Source organism: Panicum hallii, chromosome 8 (assembly GCF_002211085.1).
Source record: "Panicum hallii strain FIL2 chromosome 8, PHallii_v3.1, whole genome shotgun sequence".
Taxonomy (NCBI): domain Eukaryota; kingdom Viridiplantae; phylum Streptophyta; class Magnoliopsida; order Poales; family Poaceae; genus Panicum; species Panicum hallii.
The window spans coordinates 39,229,730-39,237,092 of NC_038049.1; the positions used below are offsets into that span (position 1 = coordinate 39,229,730).

At 45.9% G+C, this 7,363-nt stretch overlaps 1 pseudogene; it reads left to right on the forward strand.

Moving 5' to 3' along the window:
* Positions 1-349: 349 nt before the first annotated feature.
* Positions 350-3,928, forward strand: LOC112903794 (annotated as a pseudogene).
* Positions 3,929-7,363: the final 3,435 nt, after the last annotated feature.

Consider the following 7,363-nt stretch of genomic DNA (forward strand, 5'->3'; position numbering starts at 1 on the left):
CCCTCGCGATGCGTCCCGCGCCCGGTCTAGGGTTCCAGCTGGTACACCGAGAGCGCACGACGTCGCTTGCGCCCGCCGTCGCCACACGCTGTGGCCTGCGTCGCACGCCTCCTCCTCCTTTTCTCCTTCCTTCTACTGCACGGGCAGCCGAGCAAAGCCGCCGCCGCCCCTAGATCTGCCGTCTACCAACCGTCTCCCTCCATATCCACAGCTGCACCGCCCTCTACTCCACACCCGCCTGTCGTTCCCCGCCCAGCGCCTGCCTCCTCCGAGCCGTTGCCCACGCCTCCTTCAAGCCCTCCGAGCCGTCGCTGTCGGGCGGTCGGCCTGGTGATCGTCACGTATCCCCATGGAAGTAGGCGACGCGGTGCCCGTGCGGCCTCGACGCGGCCACTGCACCCATGGGAGATCGCCGCACGTGCCTGGCTCGAGTCATTCCCCGACGGCTGGCCGCCCACTGAGCCCGAGGTCGACGCCTACATCGACGCACTCTGCCCCGAGCTCCCCTCCCTTCTCGCTCTCGGTGGCGACCAGGTAACCCAACGCCACCCCCTATTGCGAATCATCATGAGACTATCCGGTTGTCCAGTTGATGGGATTGATCGGCTTGCACGCTTCATCTATGTCTTTCTTTTTTTGCATCGGATCTGAGTTTGGTGTGGTTTATTTCTGAATCAATCCAATGACCACAGATCTGGGTTTACTTTATTGCTATGTCATAGAGGTCGAGCTTGTTTAGTTACTATATGTTAAAACACTATACATCGCAGAAGCGTTTAGAGAGTTCCAGTATGTACATGTTCTTGCTCCTGCTGTTTCTTTTCCTCTGAAGTACCGCTGCATGTGCTATTATGTGTAATAGTTGGTACTTATATATGGGCCACATTTCTAAATAAATGTTGTTAGGCGTAGCTTAGCTATGCTCAGTAGTTACTAGATGTTAATTTAGTATTATTCTATATTGACTTATGACTATATTTTCTTTATTTGCAGGAATGAACTTTGCCATTTTAGTGGCCATGCGATATATTTAGGGATGGGTATTAGGTTCATTCATCCTGATTCCCAAGTATTTCCTTTCTGATATTGGTGGTCATCTTTACCAAAAGTTGGAAGTTTATCTTATAAATTTTGCTGTGCCATCGCTAGGAGATCCACCCCCTTATGCAGACCAAATCCCTGTCTCACCTCTATGTTTTGATTATATTAGATATTCAATTCCTTTGCTCTTGATCTTTTGTGTTGTTTTTCTAAGCCTGGTTTATCTGTTGATCCTGCACAACTAGGATGGGTACAGAAGGGGAGCAAAAAGGAATGTCGGTGCCAGGATATCAACAAGAAGCGACTGCCCAGACAGCGAGGTACACCAATCGGCATCAAGGTAGCTTCATGCTCGGCGACCAGCTGCCCTCTCTCCTCTTCCCACTCCTTTGCTAATTTTTGCTAAGTGTGATCAATTCTGTTCATCATTTTTCTGCATTGTTTTATTTGGTTTGCTATTGCCAGTAGAACGAACAATTAACAAGTAGTATTTGTTATCTTTGAGACCTGTAAAGCTTAGAAAGTATGCATCAATTTCAAGACTAGCATCTTTCTGCTGATGATCTAAGGAAATTCATGAACATCTCAGCCACTGACTTCACACCTTTTTGTAACTTTTATTTGAATGTAAAACCTGCTTTGTTCTTCAAAGTGTAATAGTGCTACTTTATGTATGGCTACACTGAGCAAATGCTCTGTATCAGTTTTTAGGACTTAGGATAATGAAATATTTTGTCATCTTTGAATGTGCTTTTATTTATTCATTGTATTCTTTTATCTATGCGCAGATTACTTGAAGGAGACTGTCCGTGATACATTAAGATTTGTCAGGTTCTGTTTTGCAGTTTTACTTTTGCTTCTTTAGTCATTCTATTCATTCCCTTTGTAGCCCTTTGCATGTTTAGTCATAAACTAAGCTTTGCACAAATGCTTAAGAAGAACCACTTCTAACTCTGCGTCTATATATATTCAGCGTCAGTCCAAAAGGGGTCAAGTTCCTCTCTACGCTGGTAAAATGGATGGCACCACTGGTTTTACAGCTGACTGCAGAGATGATTGATCTAGAGGAACATGCTAGTTCACAGCACAAAGAAGGTGGTGGTTTAAATCATGTGCCCACAATAGAATCCGAAAAATTTTCTGAGGTAGGTTTCTCAAAATGCTATTTATTAGATCCCGATCCACCCACTACTTAACCTGGAAATTTTAGCTTTTTGTGTTTTGTGTCTCATTTAAATTTCTTTCAGGATGAAACAAAACTTTATCAAATGCTCCTGAATGTCAAGATGAAGCTGGCTCAAGATATTGGAACCGCTCCGTGAGTAAAAATCTAAACGATAACAATGCGTTTAGGAATCTGTGTTGTTTAGCTATTTTATGTTGGAAAGGTTAGCAAACCGATATTTTAATCCCCCTTGTTACAGATATGATATATGCGGTGATCAGACAATAAGAAATTTCGCAAAGATGAGGCCTTCTAGTGGAGCTAGACTATGGATGGTGTCAGCCAGGTATTACTTTGAAAACGGTGCACAGCAAACTGTCTTTCTTAATATGTATTGTATGCATTTCTGCAGTGCATCCAATTTTAAAATACACGATAGTGTGAACATTCTATTCCATCTTGTACTCGTATTTTAATACATCTGACATTTTGTTTGCAGCATTTTTTCTCACGTTTCAGTGGCATTTTCATCCAAAATATCACACAATTATCGAAGGAGTTAAACCTTCCATTGGATAATTCACCAATACCACCAACAACAACAACAAATCCAGCTGTTGAAAATATAGCTGGTTTACCGAAACCTGTACAAAACAATCTTCCAGGGATCTTGGGTGATGCAAAGTTGACTGCATGGGAACTGGGGCAGAAGCAGGTGTTCTCATTCCTGAAAATCGCAGTGAGTTACCATTGTTTTCATTTTTCGTTTTGCACTGATGGTATACTCAAGTTCACAGCTTAATATGATTATGTATTCCAGTATTTTCGCAGAGCAGTGCCAATAAAAGAGCAAACTGTTATTGCGTACATACTTGATGCTGCTCGAGAAGGATGTGAGATGGACTGGAGTAGGTTTTGCAGGGAGGTAGGGCTGACACCTGAGATAGCCTCAGGGATCCATCTTGCAATAGCAAAGGTTGGATCACGTGACAAGTTGAAGCCGATCAAAGAGGAGCTCCCAGATAATGTAATTTTCTCTTAGCGCATAATCACTCTATTTCTGTTTGTGATTTAGTATTGCTTGGAAAATGTAATAGCCACTCTTATCAAGCATTGGCTGTAGTTCATTGTATGTGCATCCAAAGTTGTCGTGAATGTCCAATTTACTTATGACAAAAAGAAATGCTACATGACAATCGCAGGTAACTTACGACATGATCAAGACCTTCCTGACAATTGAGGGGTGTGGATTGTCAGAGCAAGTTTTTAGTAATGCGCCTGCTTCCCCCATGCAAGCGAAGCCGGCGGAAATGATAATCTAGGAGATGGTGCCCTAACAAGTGATGCAAACCCTACAGCAAAGAGAGGCCAAACTGACGGTATGGTTGGTTGTGCTAAGGAGCCAGCAATGAAATAGCAAAAGATACAGGAGCATGGAGTTGAATCTTTTGGCACAATTGGTGTCACCGAAGAATCTGTGCTAGAGTTTGTTGCTAGCCGTGATGGGGTAAGCGGAGACCCAATCATACCTTCTGAAGCTTGGTTGGAAAACCACGTCGTTCATGTCGTCCTGTGTTGATGGTTGACTGTTTTCACGTGTTATTAGACAAGGTAGTCAAGCACTTCAATGGCTCCAGGAGAGAATCAGTTGTCGAGATATTGGACAGCCTCGAATCTGAATTCAAAATTCACAAGTAAAATGGGAAATACATGATGATGTAACAAACTTAGGGGTTGCTATGTCAGATTCCTAAGAGCTTGCCAGGCTAGACCAGGTAGGGGATATGCCTGTCGGTTGTATCTGGATGTGTATATATGCTGGTGATGACTTTGTGCTATGGTTGGGTGAACCTTTTATCAGCAACATCGTTGTTCCGGCTGGTGTGCATGTGCACGTTTTGGGGATCGACCACAAGTTGTACGAAAGTTTGTCTGGATATCCTACGACTGTACGGGCTCTCATTCTCACAAGTATGCAAGTAAGCATTCAGTAGGATGGCAACCCGTATCAGTGATATATCGAGCTATCTGAAACACCCATGACAGAAGCAAATGAAAAGGAAAACCATAACATGTTCTATCAATTGACACCCTATGTTCTAACTCTCTGAAACATGAACCTTATCCTGCAACAGGAACTATACCCCATCAGACAACAGATATTGTAGCCCATTCGAGAACACGTACACAAACCTGGGTACCGTAGCAATGAACTCTGATCTCGGTGGCTTGTGCTCGACTGCGCGGCTGTAGCAGTAAAACGATTTCCCGGCGACCTTGATGTCCTCACAGCGATGTTCGTGGAGGGTGAGGGGAGGGCGTGGGGGCATGCATAGGGTGGACTGGGCGGCGAGATGCGAAATTACCAGGGTGATGGAAGCGACGGGCAAAGCATCAAAGGGAGGAGGCGAAGACGGGCGGCTTCTAGACCGCTGTCATCATCGATCGGTAGGCCCACGGGGAACGCGGTTCAGGGGCACGATCAACAATTGGACTAAGGCGTTAGATGGTCGCAAGTGGGGGGGGGGTGGATGATGTACCAAGCCCGTTAGATTGTCGCAAAGGGGGCGGAAGTTATGAGTTTCATTTTATCAAATTTTTTTAAGAACATATACAATTCTTAGAAACACTTAGTGAATTATGATGTTTTTCGCTCTCCGTGACTGTGTTAATTTCATAAACTTTGTTTTTTGGATTAAATGACACTTTAACATTGTTATTTAATTTCACAATATTGTTATCTTATCGTGTGATCCGTTTATTTTTAGTATAAAAGTTTTGCTGCCCCGTAGCGGCACGCAACCTAGTATACTTCTAAGGGCAATCTCAATCTGTACCCGTAGTGTCCATAGATGATATCTATCTGCCACATAAGTAAGACACCTCCTTTAGAAACTCCGCTCTACAACCCATTATTTCTTAGTGTCGATCAAATAAATTTATTCTTTTTTCTCTCCACCTATCACATCTGTTCCCCATCTATCGTGAAGATACTATCTTCTCCCAATGCAAACTTCATAGTGTCTAATGCCTTGAATTTTGCATTGAAATTTAGTCTTGCATGAGATCCGGTTTCTTCCTAATGGGGGAGAACTTCACGGACGACCCCCCCCCCCCCCCAAAATGCGATCTTTAAGGAGCTAATCATGGATAGGCCCTCCCAAACTGTGCAGCTTGACCTGACCGGGAAATCACGCGGCCGCGGATGGCCCTACAGCTGGAGGAGCATCGACAACCCAGTATCAGGCTCAGACGCAGAGCATGAGCCACCTCGCCCAACCCCGAGAGTGCGGGCGCGGCCTCGCCCGACCCCGAGGGCGTGGGCTCCGCCTCACCCGACCCCGAGGGCATGGGCTCGGCCTCGCCTGACCCTAAGTGCACAGACTCGGCCGTACCCGTCTCATGGACGTGGGACCCTCAGGGTCCCGCAGGAGTGAAAGTTCATGTCGGAGGTCAAGCCTCCGATGCAAGAACAGGTGAGGGCACGCCCCAACGTGACTCCTGGTGGTGAGAGGCCATCATGGTGAGTCCCCCTCACCCGCCGCGTCGGGGGTTAAGCCACAAAACACGCCGGGGTCTCACGCCGCCCATCTTGCCAGAGCGCACGTTGCCCACCAGAAGCGTCGGGGGCCCGCGCCGCCCGTCCTATCGGAGCGCACGTCGCCCACCAGGCAAGCCGTGGGCCGCGCCACCTGTCCTGTCAGAGCGCACATCGCACGTTGTGCCAGGGGGGAGGTGGGGAGGTCGGCGCAAAGACACCCCAAACATCATCTAAGGGCCAACAGAGCCCATGTGAAGGGGAGGAGAGCAGCGGATCCCGGCAATCCTCCTCTTTCTACTCCTTATCTCTCTCTCCATCACTCGGGTATCCGACCCCTACCCCTTAGCTTATAAAAGGGAAGGGGAGGACCCCAATAGGGGGACCGAACTCTCAGATACTCACGCACTCGCATAGCACTTTGCCACCAGAATCTTGGGAGCTCGTTCCCTCTCTCGACCGTTTGTAAACCCTACTGCAAACCAGTGCAAGAACCTCTTGTGTCTTCCTTGCACACCATCCGAGCCAGACACGCAAGCACAAATTTACTAGTTAGTTGGCGGTCTAAAACACCAACACTTCCTCTCTCTTTCTCATTTATTATAATGCAACATAAGCTAAAAGTCCTATATAGCAATGCAATTAATATCATGGACACCATCCTACATGAAGGGTTGGGAATGCCCTAACATCTATTTTAAAGGTACTATCCAACATAATTTTTGAATTTTTGGTTGGTTGGATCAAACACTCAAAGATTATCGACTGGATAAAGATTCAGATTTTCGATCAGATCATGGTCAAAGCGTCATCAATTTGTGAATAAAGGGACTTCTAAAGTTAAGGGCGTAAATTTTGTATTACGTGTATTTATATCCAATTATAGTGTTATGCGTCTAAAAAAATTATGTTATTACCATTACTCATATGACTGTGATTTTATTCTCGCTCTCTCAGTAAAAATACAATACCTTAAAATACTCTAAGATGAAATGATATTCCTCACAAAAAAATAAAAATGATGTAATATTAGTTTGTGCACTTACATACTTATTAATTAACCAATTATAAGGGTATATGTTGTGCACTGCCAATTCACCCCTAGGTCGCCCTAGTGACTCTAGGGCACCACTTCGCGTCATGGATGTGAGAGATGATGAGTGTATGATGACCATTCAAATTTTTAAGACCTAAAGTTGGTGACATTATCTAGCTTTCATCGGGCCAAGTCGCCTACCTATTTTCTCCGTTAGATCTCGAGCAATACGAATCTCATGTCATCCGTAGGAGTGTCAGAGTTTCGCGACCCTTCGCTGAGCTCGTCGATTTCCGATCGTTTCCTTCTTTTTGTTAGAAAACGAGCTTCTGGTCAAAGGTAAAAACAAGGGAATGAGTTTCAATTTAGATTAGCTGCGCCAACGCCGTCACCACGGTCATGGCTGCCGTTGAGCTCGGAGTTGCCGGTGCTGGTGCTCCACCCACGGCTAGAATCGAATCGGCCGTGCCGTCTGCCCGCCACAACAGCGTGCTGCTCAGAGAGCCCTCCACCGCCTCCTAGCCTCGTGCACCATTCCGACGTCTCCACCTCTGCCTCGCTCAAACACGACGGCGGCAGCATT